Source organism: Schistocerca nitens, chromosome 2 (genome assembly GCF_023898315.1).
Source record: "Schistocerca nitens isolate TAMUIC-IGC-003100 chromosome 2, iqSchNite1.1, whole genome shotgun sequence".
Lineage (NCBI taxonomy): Eukaryota > Metazoa > Arthropoda > Insecta > Orthoptera > Acrididae > Schistocerca > Schistocerca nitens.
The window spans coordinates 780652092-780673904 of record NC_064615.1 but is presented as its reverse complement, the minus strand read 5'-3'; the positions used below and the strand labels follow the sequence as shown (position 1 = coordinate 780673904).

The 21813-nt window shown below is 40.0% G+C and overlaps 1 protein-coding gene across 4 annotated transcripts in view; it reads right to left on the bottom strand.

Annotated features, from left to right (window-relative positions):
- LOC126237030 (ADP-ribosylation factor-like protein 2-binding protein) overlaps window positions 1–21813 on the bottom strand; it is a 120611-nt gene that overhangs the window by 23425 nt on the left and 75373 nt on the right. The window lies entirely within an intron of this gene.

Genomic DNA, 21813 nt, shown 5'->3' with positions numbered 1-21813 from the left:
TTAGACCTATTTCTATGCCACCAGTGTTTGCTAAAGTTATTGAAAAGGCTATGTATGTAACGATAATATATCATTTTAAACCACATAATTTGCTATTAAATTTACAGTTCGGCTTTAGAAGTCGTTTAACAATTGAAAATGTTACATTCTCTTTTCTCTGTGAGGTACTGGATGGGTTAAACAAAAGGTCTCGAATGCTAGGCATATTTTTTGATTTAACTAAGGCGTTTGGTTATGTTGATCACAAAATATTGCTCTAGAAGTTGGACCATTATGGAATACGGGAAGTAGCTCACAACTGGTTCACCTTTTACTCTAGCAACAGACAGCAAAAGGTCATTACTCACAATACTGAGAATGGCTGTGATGCAGGATCTGAGTGGGGTACAGTCAAGTGGGGGATTACTCCAGGGATCAGTGTTAGGGCCACTCCTGTTCCTTATTTATATAAATGATATGCCCTCTAGTATTACGGGTAACTCTAAAATATTTCTGTTTGCTGATGACACAAGCCTGGTAGTAAACGATTTTGTGTGCAACATTGGCTTGGTTTCAAACAGTGCAGTTCATGACAATAAATTCATGGCTTGTAGAAAATAAACTAACACTAAACCATAGTAAGACTCAGTTTTTACAGTTTCTAACACACAATTCAACAAAATCTGGCATTTTAATTTCACAGAATGGGTATATGATTAGTAGAACTAAACAGTTCAAATTTCTAGGTGTTCAGATAGATGGTAAACTGTCGTGAAAAGCCCACGCTCAGGATCTTGTTCCGAGACTTAATGCTGCCATTTTTACTATTCGAACGGTATCTGAAGTGAGTGATCATTTGACACGAAAATTAGTTTACTTTGCTTATTTTCATTCACTTATGACATATGGTATTATATTTTGGGGTAAATCTTCCCATTCTAAAGGATATTTTTGGCTCAGAAAAGGGCAGTTCAAGCAATGAGTGGTGTAAGTTCACGAACCTCTTGTCGACCCCTGTTCACTAGTCTGAGTATTTTGACTTGGCCTCTCAATATATATATATATTCCTTACTGTCATTTATTGTTATCAATATTAGCTTATTCTAAAGAATAATCAGCTTTCACTCAGTTAATACTCAGCAGAAATCAAACCTGCATTTGGATCGGACTTCCTTAACTCTTGTGCAGTGCAGAAAGGTGTGCAGTATACTGCTGCATCCATTTTCAATAAGCTACCACTTAATTCAAAAATCTTAGCAGTAATCTACGCGCTTTCAAATCGAAACTGAAGAATTTCCTTATGGGTCATTTCTTTTATACTGTCGACGTGTTCCTTGAAAAATTAAGCTGATTCTTGTTGGATTGTTGACTGCATTTACTTAAACTTATGGATTGTCTTTTTTCAGGTTCATAAACATTTTATTTTTATCTGTTATTACTTTTATGTTGTAATTTCATGTACTGACATGTTCCATGACCTTGGAGATTTTCTCCTCAATTTTATCCTACAGAATTTGGCGCGTAAATAAAAATAAAATAAAATAGATGGATTATAAGACACTAATATGCAAGTAGTTTTTTGTCAACCACCATGATAAGTTGCTGAGCTAGTGTTGTTCTGCATCATGATATATAGCCCACCCTCATCATCATCATGCATCAACTCATACTTGCTATAAACTCTGCTATGCATGCGTTTGGAAAGTTCCTCTTTATCCCCAGAGCCTTCATCTGTATAATTTCTTGAGTAATCAAAGACTCTAAATTTTGCTTCTCTCACTTGTACAGAACAACCTGCTGCTACAATTCATGGAACCATCCCTCATTTGGTCTCATGAATACTGACATGTAGAACTGGTGATCTATAATTTATTCTTCAATGACACCACATACAAGCATTAGTTTCTGTGAGATAAAATTTTCTTCCTGTTGCACGGTCATTTGTGGCCTCTGCTTCATGAATAACCATTAACTTAAAATTACTGTCTTTTGTCCATATGAACCAGTTGTGAACTGCAAACATGTAGCTCCACATTTCTCAACAGCCACAACTGTGCTTTGCATCCATTATCGACTACTACAATTTACTGTTCTTAAAGCACTAAGAAAACTGAATAACAACACTGTGTTACGTGGAGCACTTCGAGCTAACTGTGTGTTCATCATTTGTAACTAACACTGAAACTTAACAATACTGTTAAGCAATAGCTGCCTTAGCACCATTGTTGAACCTCGTATCTAATTTATTGTAGCGCATTTTCAGTATTTTGTGAGAACATATTTATGTTAGAATTAATTGTCTCCTGTAGAAATATACACTATTACCATGTATTTGCCAATTTATTAAGTCAGATCAGTTCCAACTACATTCAGATTCAGACGAACTGCAATTTAAATGGCCTGTTCGGATGGAGTTTAGTTTAGTTTTTAGACTTTAAAAAACAGCAAGGCGCACAGGATGCACTTCCATGGTTGGCAGTATGATAACTGCCCACATTCGTCCAAGCTGCAGCCACTGAACCCCATCGCACCATTCCAAATTCATCAAATTAAATCTGTATGTGAACCCAACTACCAAATGGAAATGAAAGGTAGCCCCTTGTTGACCTCTGCAAGCAAAGCTTAATTCTCAAATCTAAGATGACCCTCACTTTTAGAATGAGTATTTTGAGAAAAAAAATCATCTCATAGAGAAGTAAATATGATAAGTTGTGCTGTGGGTCCTATGAGCATGACTACTACAGACATAAAAATAAATTGTATGCTTTTAGGTTTAGGCAAGTCAAAAGAAAATATACTCTGAAGCAAAAGATTGAGGTGACATATGTGTATAGAGAATTTGTGGACTGTTCTACTGACCTACATATTATTAAAGAAAGTAAGGAAATCGTTTATGGCTGACAGGAGGTGCAGGAGTTGACAGTGATAATGTTGAACAAATAATTAGCAAAAGTACTCATGCCACACAAAAAATGGCCCAGAAATTCCAGTGAGATATAAAGTGATAAGGAGAATTTGTACATGGTTTCTGGGAGTAACAAATAAAAAATTTTGAGATTGTAAAAGGTTATTGTGCTATATAAGGCATTTTGAAAAAATAGTAGTACTAGCTGAGATCATCATAGCACATCATTTACTAGCTGGATTAGGAGAGGATTTTTGCTTAAAAACAGCAATTAATGTCAAAACTTACAGATGACAGAACACTAATTGGCTAACAGTATACATGTGGGCAAGTGTAAACTTCATGTTTGCCTTCATCACACTGCAAGTGTAATTTTTACTTACAGAAAAGAGAAGAAACCAAAAATATATGACTTTCTTGCATTTTTTGCCAGCGAAAAGAAGGAAAAGTCTTCCAATGGTTGACCTTCCTTAAATGACCATTTGCAGAGATAGAATGATAAGATTTAGGTGTGGTGGTGTGGGGGCTTTATTAATTTTCATTTGTTGCATAATATTTTGAGAGCACTGATTTAGCTGTTTGTTTATCAGTGCCAGATTATTTAATGGCAAAGCTACATCATATAGAAAGTACAAATCAAAGGTGTGAGACGAATGACTTGAGGGATGGAAGAACAGTGATAAAATCCATACCAGGCACTCTTTAACATCGTGCTGACACGCCTATTGAATGTGTTTGATCATTTAATAACTGCACACTGTAATTTTAATGGTAATGGCTTGTGTCACATACCTTCCATCTACATATACATATATACTCCACTAGCCACCGAGCGGCATGTGGCGGAGGGCACTATTCGCGCCAAAGTCATGTTTCCCTCGCTCTGTTCCACTCGCGGATCATGCAAGGAAAAAACGACTGTCTGAATGCCTCAGTATGAGCTCTAATTTCCCATACATTTGAATGGTGATCACTGCGCAATATGAAAGTTGGTGATAATAATATATGCTCTACATCCTAGGTGAAGATCAGATTTGGGAGTGAGCAGTTCCTTCCGTTTAGCGCATAATCTATCTGCAAGTGTGTCCCACTTCAAACTTCCTATGAGATTTGTAATGCTCTTGCGATGGCTAAATGTACCAGTCACAAATCTTGCCACTCTTTTTTGGACCTTCTCAATCTCTTAAATTAGACCCGACTGGTAACAGTCCCATAGAGACGAACAATACTCTAAGACTGGACGAACTTAAGTTTTGTAAGCAATTTCCTTTGTTGAAGGACTGCATCGCTTCAGGATTCTACCAATAAACTGCAATCTAGAGTTCGCCTTACCCGTTATTTGTGTAATCTGATCATTCCATTTGAGGTCATTTAAAATAGTCACACCCAGATACTTGACAGATGTTACCACTTCCAAAGACTGGACATTTATTTTGTACTCATACATTAATGGGGATTTTCACTTTGTTATACGCAGTAGGGTGCACTTACTAATATTGAGAGATAACTGCCAGTCATTACACCACACATTTATTTTCTGCAAATCCTCATTGATTTGTTCACAACTTTCATATGATACTACTTTCCTGTAGACTACAGCATCATTGGCAAACAGTCTAATACCGCTGTCAATACCATCAACCAGATCATTTATGTAAATAGTAAAAAGCAGCAGACCTATTACGCTGCCCTGGGGCACACCTGATGTTACGCTTGTTTCTGTTGAAGTGTCCTTATTCATAATGCAACTGAATATGAGGAGCATGTCCAATGCATACTACTGATTCACTGGGTAAAGAAAGTGTGGGTAATAGCCATCGTTTTCAACTGCATAGGTCCAGAATTTCCATACACTCTACCCAGGTTGTATTAAAGAAAGCAAGCATGTGTCTACCAAAGGGCAGCTCTAAATGATAGGTACTATGGACTTGAATTCTGGTGGTTCATTTAATTGAAATGAACATTAACTTCACACCCACACACACACACCAATTCTGTTTCAGTCAATAACCCTATTCTTGAACAATATACAACCTTTAAATAGACAATAATAGGTACTGATGAACCAAAATATTATGACCACTGACAACGGTCCACTGCCCATGCCCATTGCCCACCTGGTGGTGTTGTAGGCATGCGATGCAGTACAGAAAGAATGTAAGTGGAAGAAAGACAAATGGGCAGTCATTATAGTGAAAATGATGCAGAAATCTACTGATGTAAGCAGTTTTGACAATGGGCACATTGTTGTGACACTGCTGCTGGAAACGAGAGTCTCTGAAAAGACAAAGCTTTTCGCCTGTTGGTGTACTACTGTTGTTAACACCTATGGAAGGTGGTTGAAGGATGGTGAAACAATGAAATCAGCTGAATGGTATTGGACAACCATGTATCATTACAAAATGTAGAGGTTGGAGGATCCCCAACTGTGTAATTTAGGATACGCTGTGATCTGTGGCAGATCTGATGATAGAGTACAACGCTGCTGCAGGCACAAGTGTTTTGGAGCACATCATTCAAAGGCTATTGTTGAACATGGAGCTCCATATCACATAACCACAATGTGCTCCTGTGTTGACCCAACAACATCATCAGGTATGATTGCAGTGAGCACAGCATCAATGAGTTTTCACCCTCGATCAACAGAAATGTGTCACCTGTCAAATGAATTGCATTTCTTGTTACATCATGTCAATGGTTGGGTCCTTACACACCATTATCCAGGCAAATAGCTGTACAAAACATGCACTGTGCCACAGATGCAGGCCAGTTAGGGCAATTAGGCTATGGGGTACACTGAGTTGGGCTTCTCTGGGATCTGTGGTGGTAATCGAAGGCATCACGACAGCAGTGAACTACGTGAACATTATTGCAGATTTCATGCTTGAAGTCTTTTGCTACGACAATGACATCTAACACACATCGGGTGCCAGCTACGTGCCTGTAAACTACCATCCTGTTAATTCATGGGAATTGTTTGACTTGTGCATAGACATCTAGCATCCTGTCAAGGACTTGTAGAATCCATCCTTTGTTGTACTGTGTTTGAAAAGTGGAACAAATAGGTGGTCATAATGTTTTGGTTCATCAGTGTATTTTTATATGGGTTTCAAAGGCATTTTTTGCATAAGGGAGAGGGGGAGGGGGGGGGCAGTCTAAATAACAACACGTGCTTCGCAAATTCTATGTGAGTTGCTGATTTCAGAAACATTTGTCCATATATTGTCAGATTTGAATTAAGGGTGCAGCACTGTTCTGTGAAGGTAGCTCTATCGGTTGGTGAGAGAAATAGCACTTGTCCCACACGCAATATGGGAGTTTGGGACTGACAAAATTTACAGTGAGCATGGAAAGATCTCTTCTCCTGGAGAGGTGTTGTTTCTATATGCAATGTTAGTAGAAGTGGAATAAGTGACATACGAGTTCTTGCATTGATTCTTTTGCGTGCAAAGAGAATAAACCACATGTAGTTTATTATCGTGCAACATGTCTTCTGATGAATCAGTTCGAGATTGCAGAACATTAAAACAAAAGAAAGGAGTGAGGAATGTGGAATATCAATATGAGGAGATTAAAAGGCTGCACACTAAAGGGCAGGAGTACAAAAGCGTCAGTGGGAAAATAGCGCCGAAGAAACAAACTGGTGATGATTGCAAGTAGGTCCTCTAAACCATTATACACTGTTATGTACATTTTTTGCATCAATTAGTGATAAAAAAATTGCTGGTATTTCTGGTTCACAATGAATATTTATCTCACTTTACAGATGCACTTCATAGATGTTTTCAATGGTGCTTTGTGAAAATTACTGAAATCACAAGGCTAGAGATCTTCCTTCACACATGTTTTAGATATGGACTCAAAGGATGCACAAGACTGTTATCTCCAAGGACTGATTACTGTTGAAGGCATTGGAGGAAGGTGTTTGCAAAAAGAAGAAAATGATTCTAATAAGAAACCTAGACAGCAAAACTTCATGTATTCTGTGAAATAAAGTACTGCAAAAGTGGAAGTATGTAAGCAAGCATTCCTATGCAGGTAGGGCATGATGAAAATGACACTACGAAGGATTAGTAAACTACTCGCACTCGGCAAGTTGCCTACCGATCAAAGCGGTAAAAATCGTTCAGGCAATGCAAAAAGTGGTAGAGAGATAAATGCTATTGTTGAACACATTAACTCCTACCTGCAAAAAGTAACACTATGGCTCTTGAGAGTGCCATTGTTTGCACAAACAGCTTCATGTAAAAATTATGCATGAACAGTTTCAAGTGAAATATCCCAACATGACTGTAAAATATGAGTGCTATCTGAGAATATTCAGGGAGAGATTTTGACTCTGTTATGGAAGACCACAGGTTGAAATGTGGTAAATGTGAAGAACTGTCAACTAAAATAAAAAATACAATGCTTAATGACACAGTGAAATGGGTAGCTTCTGTAGAACTTGTCACGCACAAGAGACAGGCAGATAAGTGTTCTCCTCACTTAGTGAAATTAAGGGGAAATGCATTGAGAAAGTAGGGAATTGCTTTCGACTTCATACAGAATCCATGCCTCCCAACTATACCAGTTCAAGTGGTCTACTACTGTCGTCAGCTTACTGTGAATGTCTTTAATATACAGTACCAGAAGCTGGTGAATCAAAATCCTATGTTCACCATGAAGGAACAGCAAAGAAGACCCCCAATGAGATTTGTTCATTCTTATTAGATTTCATCACAAAAGCCATTAAACATTTGCATGTCTTTTTAGATGGATGTCCCAGGAGGGGCGGGGGCGGGGGGGGGGGGGGGGGGGGAGAAGGAATCATGCTATCATAAGGTTTTTCATGCCTCTGGCTGTCTCAGAGCAATTCCTCACTATTAATCATTATTTCCCTACATGTGGACATTCATTTTTGCCCTGCAATAGGGACTTCATGGTAGTGAAAAAAAAAAAATCTGTTCAATGGACAGGGTGCATCATACCAAATAATTCGTTTAACTAACTGAAAATTCAAGTTCAAAAGTTAATGAGTTCCACGTGAAGCTTGTTTCATTTACGAACTGGAGGCCTAGATTTTACAAAAAGAACACCCTCTCTCTGGAGAAAGCCAGTAGAAATCATTTACAGTTTCTGAATTATTTGAATGTGAATACAAAAGTAGCACTCCTTGTACTGTTACTGGAAAGGCATATATTCAAAGTCCTGCATTGCACATTTTGCACCTTGGATTATAAAGTTCATAAAGTTAAAAGTTGTTCTTGTATCTACGGTCCAGAGACTGGTTTGATGCAGCTCTCCATGCTACTCTATCCGGAGCAAGCTTCTTCATCTTCAAGTGACTACTGCAACCTTCATCCTTCTGAGTCTGTTTAGTGTATTCATCTCTTGGCCTGACCTCAAATACTAAATTGATGATCCATTGATACCTCAGAACATCTCCTACCAACCGGTCCCTTCTTCTACTCAAATTGTACCACAAATTCCTCTGCTCCCCAATTCTATTCAGTACCTCCTCATTAGTTAAATGATCTACCCATCTAATCTTCAGCATTCTTCTGTACCACCACATTCCGAAAGCTTCTATTCTATTCTTGTCTAAACTATTTACCATCCATGTTTCACTTCCATACATGGCTACACTCCATACAAATACTTTCAAGAAAGACTTTCTGACACTTAGATCTCTACTAAATGTTAATAAATTCCTCTCCTTCAGAAACGCTTTCCTTGTCATTGCCAGTCTACATTTTATATCCTCTCTACTTCGACCATCATCAGTTATTTTGCTCCACAAATAGCAAAACTCATCTATTGCATTACGTGTCTCATTTCCTAATCTAATTCCCTCAGCATACCTGATTTAATTCGACTGCATTTCATTATCCTCGTTTTGCTTTTGTTGATGTTCATCTTATAGCCTCCTTTCAAGACACTGTCCATTCCATTCAACTGCTCTTCCAGGTCCTTTGCTGTCTCTGACAGAATTACATTGTCATTGGCAAACATCAAAGTTTTTATTTCTTCTCCATGGATTTTAATACCTACTCCGAATTTTTCTTTTGTTTCCTTTACTGCTTGCTCAATATACAGATTGAATAACATCGGGGAGAGGCTACAACCCTGTCTTACTCCCTTCCCAACCACTGCTTCCCTTCCATGTCCCTCGACTCTTATAACTGCCATCTGGTTTCTGTACAAATTGTAAATAGCCTTTCGCTCCCTGTATTTTACCCCTGCCACTTTTAGAATTTGAAAGAGAGTATTCCAGTCAACATTGTCAAAAGCTTTCCCTTAAGTCTACAAATGTTAGAAACATAGGTTTGCGTTTCCTTAATCTACCTTCTACAATAAGTCGTAAGTACAGTACTGCCTCACATGTTCTACCATTTCTACAGAGTCCAAACTGATCTTCCCCGAGGTCAGCTTCTACCAGTTTTTCCATTCGTCTGTAAAGAATTCGTGTTAGAAATTTGCAGCCATAACTTATTAAACTGATAGTTCAGTAATTTTCACACCTGTCAGCACCTGCTTTCTTTGGGATTGGAATTATTATATTCTTCTAGAAGTCTGAGGGTATTTCACCTGTCTCATACATCTTGCTCACCAGATGGTAGTCTTGTCAGGCCTGGCTTTCCCAAGGCTATCAGTAGTTCTACTGTAATGTTGTCTACTCCCAGGGCATTGTTTCGACTTAGGTCTTTCAGTGCTCTATCAAATTCTTCATGCAGTATCTCCCTTTTCATCTTCACCTATGTCCTCTTACATTTCCATAATATTGCTCTCAGATACATTGCCCTGGTATAGACCCTCTATACACCTTCCATCTTTCTGCTTTCCCTTCTTTGCTTAGAGCTGTTGACATTCATACAAGTAGTCTTTTCTCGAAAGGTCTCTTTAATTTTCCTGTAGGCAGTATCTATCTTACCCCTAGTGAGATAAGCCTCTACATCCTTACATTTGTCCTCTAGCCATCCTTGCTTAGCCATTCTGCACTTCCTGTCGATCTCATTTTTGAGACGTATGTATTCCTTTTTGCCTGCTTCATTTACTGCATTTTTATATTTTCTTCTTTTGCCAATTAAATTCAATATCTCTTCTGTTACTCAAGGATTTCCACTAGCCCTTGTCTTTTTACCTTTTGATCCTCTGCTGCCTCCACTATTTTATCTCTCTACCCATTCTTCTTCAGCTGCCTTTCTTTCCCCTGTTCCTTTCAGTTGTTCCTAATGCTCCCTCTGAAACTCTCTACAACCACTGGTTCTTTCAGTTTATTCAGATCCCATCTTGTTAAATTCCCACCTTTTTGCAGTTTCTTCAGTTTTACTATTCAGTTCATAACCAATAAATTGTGTTCAGAGTCCACATCTGCCCCTGTAAATGTCTTACAATTTGAAACCTGGTTCCTAAATCTCTGTTTTCACCAACTACTTTTACTTCTCTTCCTTTTCCTACTATCAAATTCCTCCCATGACTAATAAATTTTCGTCTCCCTTCACTATCTGAATAATTTCTTTTATCTCATCATACATTTCTTCAATCTCTTTGTCATCTGCGGAACAAGTTGGCATATAAACTTGTACTACTGTGGTAGGCATGGGCTTTGTGTCTATCTTGGCTGCAATAATGTATTCACTACGCTGTTTGTAGTAGCTTACCAGCACGCCCATTTTTTTTATTCATTATTAAACCTACTCCTGCATTACCCTTATTTGATTTTGTATTTATAACCCTGTATTCACTTGACCAGAATTTCACTAATTCCCACTATATCTAACTTTAACCTATCCATTTCCTTTAAAAGTTACAAATTGAAAAACCATGCAAATCGCACACAATTTTCCTTCTGTTGTGTAGTATTCAATAATATACATCTCATACTACACCAGTATTAAAGACACACCAATAATTTAATGATTTCTGTATTAAATAATTGCTTTGTTTTCCTTAGAAATAAGTATGTATTTTAGAAACAACAGTTGTCCTGACATTTCAACATTAAAAAAGAAATACTTCCCTTCAAGCAAGATCTCTGTCTTTGCACCAAAAAATACAAAAAAACCATTGAGATTGTGCACTATGTTTTTGCTGTTAAAGATCAATGTGTGAAATTAAAATGTTTTGTGCATTTTACTAAAAAGCAGTCTCTGTGGACAAGTGATGTTTCTGAAATCAGTGTTTCAAGTGTACAGGCCAGAGAAAAAAATAAAGATTTAACAAAGGGAGAGAAATGTAAAATGGCTAAAATGAATTATGCTGATAAACCTTAACTGGGAATGAGCGAAAGGAATTTTCAGAATTTTATCTCGGTATTGAGTAGAAAGGTCTGTATGACATGACTGAATCTTATTGGTAAGAAAATGCAAATGATGTTTTGCAAGGATTTGAAAACCACTTCTTTCAGTCTTTTCTAACTTTAACCTAACTTAGTAAAGGTCACAAACCAATGAACAATGCTCATTAATTAGTTCTCATTTTATTTAGTGTATACCAGAACACATGGTATTATTGCACATAGTGTTAAAGACATAAAACAGGAAGCATTGAGTCACAGACAGGAAGCATTGAGTCACAGACAGGCACAACAGGAAAGAGTGCTGGAAATATTTCAGTTCTAGGACAAAGCCCTTCTTCAGAAACAGAAATCACATGCAAATGCAAACAACAATGTCTAACACACATGTATCCACTGTCTCTGGGCCCTAAGGCCTAATTGCAGCAATCTAGCTGGGGTACGTATGGAGGTATGGAAGAGGTGTGAGGCAAGGAGAGGGAAGGGTAGCAGAGAAGAGGTGGCAGAAGATGTTAGTGCAGCCTGTGAGACTTTGCAGAAACATGGCAGGGCTGCTAGGTACGGCATCAGGAGAATGTGCTTTGGGCGGGCAGGGGGTGAGGGAGGGGGCGGGGGAGGGGAGTGGAAGTGAGAGAAGAGGAATAGAGAAAGGGAGAAGTTCAGAAGAGGAAAAGACTGTGTAGGTGTATAGGTAGGATTGAAGGCGTATGTAGTAATGGAGTGGAAGAAGAAGGGATAGATGGGTAGAGGGAGACAGGGACTACAGAAGTTTGAAGCTGGGGTGGGGGTGGGGTGGGGGTGGGGGTTATGAGAATGAAGGATATGTTGTACAGGTAGTTGTTACATGCACTATTCGGAAAAAAATGTTGTTGGTACGAAGAATTCAGACGGTAAAGGCTGTGCAGCAGTAGTTAAAGTAAAGCGTACCGCATTGGGCAGCATGTGCAGCTGTCTCTTGGCCTCCATATGGCAGTGGCTATTCATGAGGACAACCAGCTTATTATTTGTCATTCCAATGTAGAATGCAGCACAGCAGATGCAGCTAACTTTGTATATCACTTAGATACTTTCACAGGGGGCCCTGCCTTTGATGGGGTAGAAGATGTCAGCGACAGAACTGGAGTAGATGGTAGTGAGAGGATGTATGGGATAGGTCTTGCATCTGGGTCTATTACAGGGATACGAGCCTTGAGGCAAGAGACTGGGACATGGACTGGAATACGGACAGGCAAGAATATTATGTAGGTTGAGTGGATGGTGAAATACCACTGTGGGAGGGTATCCTCATTTTAGGGCAGGATAAGAGATAGCATAAGGGAGCAATTGGTTGGTTGGTTGGTTTTGGGGAAGGAGACCAGACAGCGTGGTCATCGGTCTCATCGGATTAGGGAAGGATGGGGAAGGAAGTCGGCCGTGCCCTTTCAGAGGAACCATCCCAGCATTTGCCTGGAGTGATTTAGGGAAATCACGGAAAACCTAAATCAGGATGGCCGGACGCGGGATTGAACTGTCGTCCTCCCGAATGCGAGTCCAGTGTCTAACCACTGCGCCACCTCGCTCAGTAAAGGGAGCAATTGACACGAATGAGGGAAAGAAATACAGTAGAAGAAGAATGGGTAGCTCTGAGGGATGAAGTAGTGAAGGCAGCAGAGGATCAAGTAGGTAAAAAGAAAAGGGCTCGTAGAAATCCTTGGGTAACAGAAGAAATATTGAATTTAATTGATGAAAGGAGAAAATATAAAAATGCAGTAAATGAAACCGGCAAAGAGGAATACAAACGTCTCAAAAATGAGATCAAGAGAAAGTGCAAAATGGCTAAGCAGGGATGGCTAGAGGACAAATGTAAGGATGCAGAAGCTTATCTCACTAGGGGCAAGATAGATACTGCCTACAGGAAAATTAAAGAGACCTTTGGAGAGAAGAGAGCCACTTGTATGAGCTCAGATGGAAACCCAGTTGTAAGCAAAGAAGGGAAAGCAGAAAGGTGGAAGGAGTATATAGACGGTCTATATCAGGGCGATGTATTTGAGGGCAATATTATAGAAATGGAAGAGGATGTAGATGAAGATGAAATGGGAGATACGATACTGCGTGAAGAGTTTGATAGAGCTCTGAAAAACCTAAGTCGAAACAAGGCCCCGGGAGTAGACAACATTCCATTAGAACTACTGACAGCCTTGGGAGAGCCAGTCCTGACAAAACTCTACCATCTGGTGAGCAAAATGTATGAGACAGGCGAAATACCCTCAGACTTCAAGAAGAATATAGTAATTCCAATCCCAAAGAAAGCAGGTGTTGACAGATGTGAAAATTACCGTACTATCAGTTTAATAAGTCACGGCTGCAAAATACTAACGCAAATTCTTTACAGACGAATGGAAAAACTGGTAGAAGCTGACCTTGGGGAAGATCAGTTTGGATTCCGTAGAAATGTTGGAACACGTGAGGCAATACTGACCTTATGACTTTTCTTAGAAGAAAGATTAAGGAAAAGCAAACCTACGTTTCTAGCATTTGTAGACTTAGAGAAAGCTTTTGACAATGTTGACTGGAATACTCTCTTTCACATTCTAAAGGTGGCAGGGGTAAAATACAGGGAGCAAAAGGTTATTTACAATTTGTACAGAAAGCAGATGGCAGTTATAAGAGTCGAGGGACATGAAAGGGAAGCAGTGGTTGGGAAGGGAGTGAGACAGGGTTGTAGCCTCTCCCCAATGTTGTTCAATCTGTATATTGAGCAACCAGTAAGGAAACAAAAGAAAAATTTGGTGTAGGTATTAAAACACATGGAGAAGAAATAATAACTTTGAGGTTTGCCGATGACATTGTAATTCTGTCAGAGACAGCAAAGGACTTGGAAGAGTAGTTAAACAGAATGGAATGGACAGTGTCTTGAAAGGAGGATGTAAGATGAACATCAACAAAAGCAAAACGAGGATAATGGAATCTAGTCGAATTAAGTCGGGTGATGCTGAGGGAATTAGATTAGGAAACGACACACTTAAATTAGTAAAGGAGTTTTGCTATTTGGCGAGCAACATAACTGATGATGGTCGAAGTAGAGAGGATATAAAATGTAGACTGGCAATGGCAAGGAAAGTGTTTCTGAAGAAGAGAAATTTGTTAACATTGAGTATAGGTTTAAGAGTCAGGAAGTCCTTTCTGAAAGTATTTGTATGGAGTGTAGCCATGTATGGAAGTGAAACATGGACGATAAATAGTTTGTACAAGAAGAGAATAGAAGCTTTCGAAATGTGGTGCTACAGAAAAATGCTGAAGATTAGATGGGTAGATCACATAACTAATGAGGAGTTATTGAATAGAATTGGGGAGAAGAGGAGTTTGTGACACAACTTGACAAGAAGAGGGTATTGGTTGGTAGGACATGTTCTGAGGCATCAGGGGATCACAAATTTAGCATTGGAGGGCAGTGTGGAGGGTAAAAATCGTAAAGGGAGACCAAGAGATGAATACACTAAGCAGATTCAGAAGGATGTAGGTTGCAGTAGGTACTGGGAGATGAAGAAGCTTGCACAGGATAGAGTAGCATGGAGAGCTGCATCAAACCAGTCTCAGGACTGAAGACCACAACAACAACAACAACAACAACAACAAGAGATAGTAAAAACCCAGGAGGATAATGTGATAGACTTACTCCTGCCCTGGGTAGTACTGAGTCAAGAGAGGAGTGCTCTTTTCTGGCTGGACTGGGAATATGTAGGGGATGGCCTGTGACTGGCGAGACATGGAATGAGAGATCTGTTTCTAGACAAGGTTGGGAGGGTAATGTCAGTCTGTGAAGGGCTCAGTGAGACTGTTGTCATAATTTGATGCCTCGTCACTACAGATGCAACAACCACGGTGCCTAAGCTATATGGAAGGGAGTTGGGAGTGGAATGGGTGGCAGCTGTCGAAGTAGAGGTTTTGTAGGTAGTTGGTGGGTTTGATGTAGATGGAGGAACTGATGTGGCCATCCTTGAGGGGGAGGCCAAGATCAAGGAAGATTGCCTGTGGAGCTGAGGAGGATAAGCTGAAACCAATGGGAGTTATGATGAGATTCTGGAGAAATGTGGATAGGGCGTCCTCACCCCGAATCCAGAGCATGAAGATGTCATCAAAGAATCTGAATGGAGTGATGAGCTTTGGGGTTATGAGCTTTAGGTCTCTGGGTGGTTAGGGATTCCTTTAGATGGCCCATGAATAGGTTAGCATAGGATGGTGCAATACAGGAACCCATTCCTGTACCATGGATTTTTTTGGAGGTGATGCCTTCAACAGTGAGAAGTAATTACCAGTGACAACATAATTAATGACTGTGGTCAGAAAGGAGGTGGTTGGTTTGCAGTCATTTGGGACAAGTAGTGCTCATTAACAGCAAGGCCATTGGCATTGGCAATGTTGATGTAGAGGTGTGTGACATTGAAAGTAATCAAGAGATTGCTGGGCTGGAAAGGAGGAGGAGGAACACTGGAGAACTGGTGGTGACAAGGTTGCTATCTTTCATACAGGAGGGTAGGTTACGGGTAATAGGCAGAGCACCTACTGCCGGAGCACAGTAAGCAGCTACAATGGTGCATCTTGGGTGGTTGGGTTTCTGAACTTTTGGAAGCACGATAAGGTAGGAGTGCAGGGAGTGGCGAGGGTGAGGAGAGACAGAGATTGAGAGGAGAGGTTCTGAGATTACCTAAGGATTTAAGAAGGGACTGGAGATACTGCTGAATTTCTGGAATGGAGTCACTGTGGCAGGGCTTGTAAATGGACATATTTGGCAGCTGGTGGAGTCCCTCTGCCAGGTAATCCCTGCAGTTCTTAACCACAGTAGTGGAGCTTTGTAGGCAGGTAGGACTAGGGTCAGGATCAGGTTTTAAATGGTGGGCTGTGGTTATTTCTGGGATATAAGAGTGGTTTCCATGTTGAGAGATTTGGGGTCAGGCAGGGTTCAATATTGGTTTTGAATTGAGTCTGATTGGTATACTTAGTGCCAAAAAAGTGTTTCCACTGTAGTGACTGGGAGAAGGTCAGAACGTCTATGACTGAATTTGGGAGTGGGATGAAAGGTAGGGCCTTTGGAAAGGACTGATACTTTGTACGACTGAGGCTTTTGGAGGACAGGTTCTTGACTGTGTTGCAGGCCTGTTTAAGCTCTGGATGGTGTAAGGTGGAGTTTCTGAGGATGTGGTAAACTTAGTAGGTCTGCAAGTCAGAGTTTGGCAGCTATGACGGTATCAGGAAAGTTTGATGGTGGCTCTTGTGGTGGCAGACAGTAATTGTCCAAAACAGGAGTATGACATGAGCAGATTGGACAGTTTCATTTGGTTCTTTGTACGTGCAGCGCTAGTTCTTGGAGGGCAAATGATTCAGTCTGGGAGATGGGATTCTGGAATTTGGCATTGTAGAGCAGGAAAATTTTGCAGGTGGATAGGAGGTAGTGCTAGGAGGTTTAGACCTGATTGATATGGTTTTGCAGGCCTAGACTGGTGAGGGCTATGGACTAACAGAAATTGAATATATAGAGGTCTTTGCAGAAGGAGGAGTTGCATCTGGAAATGAGTAATTTGATGTTCAGACCATTAAAAAGGGTTTTGTGAGCTAGGCTCAATGAAGGAACAGTATTGGGTTATTGCTTGCGATTAGGAAATTTTTCTGTATTGGCACGGATCGATGGAGCAGGAATCCATAGTGCAGGTGAAAAAAGTAAAAGATACATAAAATTAAGTATAGTAAAAAATTATAAAACACAGAATAAGTAGGAGCTACAGAGAAAAATGATGATGAAATAAAATCAACCTGAAAGCAGGATGAGATCAAAGTGAAAAAATAAGTAAAACAAGATGGTAATATGGAGCGGGCGGGGGGGACGGGTGGGGGGGGGGGGGGGCAGGTGCATGGGTGTATAGGTGTGAAGGGAGAGGGAGCAGGTGTAGTTGGATTATGTGAGTTCATTACATCATGTAAAAAACATGCAAAAATATGCAAGGGTGAAGGGATGTAGTGTAATCAATTTGAAGATCCATGAATAATTATACTGGTGGGAAGAATGTCAGACACAAGACACTGCACCTGCAATTTGCGCAGGTGCCTAGCTGTGTGTTGTGCACAGGAGAAACATTCAGAGCATGTTCATAAGTCAGAGCCTGTTCAGTTCAGCAGATGACATAGGATAGTACACAAAGAAAAGAATGGACCTTGAGCAATGTAATGTGATAAAGGATTACAACAAAGGGAAACAACACTGGGTTGTGGGATGGAAGGGAAACCAACAGGCAAAATCAAACAATGAAAAGTCCAAGGTGGAATAATAATATGAAAAGAATAAATTGCTACTCACTGCATAGAGGAGCCACTTAGTCACAGACAGCCACAATGAAAAAGAATGCTAGAAATAAAAAAAAAGGATGCGCTGCAAAAGGAATTATCTGAATGGGACAGGAATCATTAGATATGATGTACATACACAAACAAACAAATTATTACAGTTTCAGAAAAAATTGGATGATTTATTCAAGAGAAAGAGCTTTGCAAACTGAGCAAGTCAGTAATGTGTTGGTCCATCTCTGACACTTACGCAAGCAATTATTCGGCTTGTCATTGATTGACAGAGTTGTTGGATATCCTCCTGAGGCACGTTGAGCCAAATTCTGTACAACTAGTGCATTAGACCATCAAAATTTCAAGATGGTTGGAGGGCCCTACCTATAATGCTCCAAACATTCTCAACTGAGGAGAGATCTGGTGATCTTGCTGGCCAAGGTAGGGTTTGGCAAGCACCAAGAAAAGCAGTAGAAACTCTTGCTGTCTGCTGGCAGGCATTATCTTATTGAAATGTAAGCCCAGGATGGCTTGCCGTGAAGGACAACAAAATGGGGTGGAGAATATCATCTATGTTCCACTGTGCTGAAAGGGTGCCAGCCCTAGCATTGTATACACTCGCTGTAGCACTGTAGTTGTGTTGTGGTCTTCAGTCCTGAGACTGGTCAGATGCAGCTCTCCATGCTACTCTATCCTGTGCAAGCTACTTCATCTCCCAGTACCTACTGCAACCTACATCCTTCTGAATCTGCTTAGTGTATACATCTCTTGGTCTCCCTCTACAATTTTTACCCTCCACGTTGCCCTCCAATACTAAATTGGTGATCCCTTCATGCCTCAAAACATGTACTACCAACCAATCCCTTCTTCTAGTCAAGTTGTGCCACAAACTCCTCTTCTCCCCAATCCTATTCAACACCTCCTCATTAGTTATGTGATCTACCCATCTAATCTTCAGCAGTCTTCTGTAGCACCATATTTCGAAAGATTCTATTCCCTTCTTGTCCAAACTATTTATCGTCCATGTTTTACTTGCATACATGGCTACACTCCATACAAATACTTTCAGAAACAACTTCATGACTCTTAAATCTATACTTGATGTTAACAAATTTCTCTTCTTCAGAAATGCTTTCCTCATCATTGCCAGTCTACATTTTATATCCTCTCTACTTCGACAATCATCAGTTATTTTGCTCCCCAAATAGCAAATCTCCTTTACTACTTTAAGTGTCTCATTTCCTAATCTAATTCCCTCAGCATCACCCGACTTAATTTGACTACATTCCATTATCCTCGTTTTGCTTTTGTTGATGTTCCTCTTACATCCTACTTTCAAGACACTGTCCATTCCATTCTGTTTAACTGCTCTTCAAGTCCTTTGCTGTCTCTGACAGAATTACAATTCATCGGTGAACCTTAAAGTTTTTATTTCCTCTCCATGGATTTAAATACCTACTACGAATTTTTCTTTTGTTTCCTTTATTGCTTGCTCAATATACAGATTGAATAACATTGGGGAGAGGCTACAACCCTGTCTCACTCCCTTCCCAACCACTGCTTCCCTTTCATGCCCCTCGACTCTTAAAACTGCCATCTGGTTTCTGTACAAATTGTAAATAACCTTTCGCTCCCTGTATTTTACCCCTGCCACCTTCAGAATTTGAAAGAGAGTATTCCAGTCAACATTGTCAAAAGCTTTCTCTATGTCTACAAATGCTAGAAATGTAGGTTTGCCTTTTCTTAATCTAGCTTCTAAGATAAGTCGTAGGGTCAGTATTGCCTCACGTGTTCCCATATTTCTACGGAATCCAAACTGATCTTCCCCGAGGTCGACTTCTACCAGTTTCGCCATTCGTCTGTAAAGAATTCGCGTTAGTATTTTGCAGCCGTGACTTATTAAACTGATAGTTAGGTAATTTTCACATCTGTCAACACCTGCTTTCTTTGGGATTGGAATTATTATATTCTTCTTGAAGTCTGAGGGTATTCCGCCTGTCTCATACATTTTGCTCACCAGATGGTAGAGTTTTGTCAGGACTGGCTCTCCCAAGGCCGTCAGTAGTTCTAATGGAATGTTGTCTACTCCCGGGCCTTGTTTCGACTTGGGTCTTTCAGTGCTCTGTCAAACTCATCACGCAGTATCATATCTCCCATTTCATCTTAATCTACATCCTCCTCCATTTCCATAATATTGTCCTCAAGAACATTGCCCCTGTATAGACCCTCTATATACTCCTTCCACCTTTCTGCTTTCCCTTCTTTGCTTACAACTGGGTTCCCATCTGAGCTCTTGATATTCATGCAAGTGGTTCTCTTTTCTCCAAAGGCCTCTTTAATTTTCCTGTAGGCAGTATCTATCTTACCCCTAGTGAGATAAGTCTCTACATCCTTACATTTGTCCTCTAGTCACGCCTGCTTAGCCATTTTGCACATCCTTTCGATCTCATTTTTGAGACGTTTGTATTCCTTTTTGCCTGATTCATTTATATTTTCTCCTTTCATCAATTAAATTCAATATCTCTTCTGTTACCCAAGGATTTCTATTATCCTTCATCTTTTTACCTACTTGATCCTCTGCTACCTTCACTATTTCATCTCTCAAAGCTACCCATTCTTCTTCTACTGTATTTCTTTCCCCCATTCCTGTCAATCATTCCCTAATGTTCTCCCTGAAGCTCTCTACAACCTCTGGTTCTGTCAGTTTATCCAGATCCCAGCTCCTTAAATTCCCACCTTTTTGCAGTTTCTTCAGTTTTAATCTACAGTTCATAACCAATAGATTGTGGTCAGAGTCCACATCTGCCCCTGGAAATGTCTTACAATTTAAAACCTGGTTCCTAAATCTCTGTCTTACCATTATATAATCTATCTGAAACCTGTCAGTATCTCCAGGCTTCTTCCATGTATACAACCTTCTTTTATGATTCTTGAACCAAGTGTTAGCTATGATTAAGTTATGCTCTGTGCACAATTCTACCAAGCGGCTTCCTCTTTCATTTTTTACCCCCAATCCATATTCACCTACTACTTTTCCGTCTCTTCCTTTTCCTACTGTCGAATTCCAGTCACCCATGACTATTATATTTTCGTCTCCCTTCACTATCTGAATAATTTCTTTTATCTCATCATACATTTCTTCATCATCTGCAGAGCTAGTTGGCATATAAACTTGTACTATTGCCGTAGGCGTGGGCTTCATGTCTATCTTGGCCACAATAATGCGTTCACTATGTTTCTTGTAGTAGCTCACCCGAACGCCTATTTTTTTTTTTATCCATTATTAAACCTACTCCTGCATTACCCCTATTTGATTTTGTAGTAGCACGTTGTATTTTGTAATTGGTAGAGTAGATTTTGGTCAGTATTTTCTTCCACTGTCTTGTTTCCTTATCTGGTTTGCCACTACAAGAGTTGTGGGTTTTTCTTGTTGTTCTTGTGTTTAAAACTTAGTGTAAGTCAAGAAGATGTTTTTCTTTAATTATAATAAAGTGTGGTCAAATTGACTGTTAGTTCTTTCCTGCTGGCCACAGGACACTACAGTTTCTCTGCCTCATCTTAGGTTGTGTTCCCAAAGCCCACTGGTACAGGTCAGAACCAGTGCTGAATCTGTTGATCAATATACCCACTACTGTGGAATACGGTTTTCAAGTGTACAGGGAGAGCATTACACCCTCTTTGCTTTAGCTCATCAAGTACTTGATTATGAAAACTTCGGAGTCAAAGCACTGTACATGCCTGTCACAAAAATTTTGTTATTTGCCTAAAAACCTTTTTCTCATAATACAAGCTGGGGACATCCAAAGAGTTACATTATTATTATTATTATTTGAAACAATGGAAAATCCAGGATAGAATGTAACAATGTTATGAAAAGGAAAGTTGCTACTCACCATACAGACAGGTACAACAAAAAGACTGTCACAAGTAAGCTTTCGGTCAGCAAGGCCTTCAAAAATAGATGACACACCCACACCCACCCACACACAACTCGCACATACATGACTCTGTGTGAGTTGTGTTTGCACGAATGTGTGGGGGTGGGGGGGTGGGGGTGGGAGGTGTGTGTGTGGGGGGGGGGGGGTTAGTTGAGAGAGAGAGAGAGAGAGAGAGAGAGAGAGTGTGGGGGGTGGGGGGGGGGGGGGCACGCACATGTCGTCCACTTTTGACAAAGGCCTTGCTGACCAAAAGCTTATCTGTGACATTCTTTTTTGGGTGTGCCCACCTGCGACTCAGCATCTCTACTATATGATGAGTATTATTATTATTATTATTATTATTATTATTATTATTATTATCTGACAGAAACAGGATCATTCAAAGTGTGCTGCTGCATAAGTGA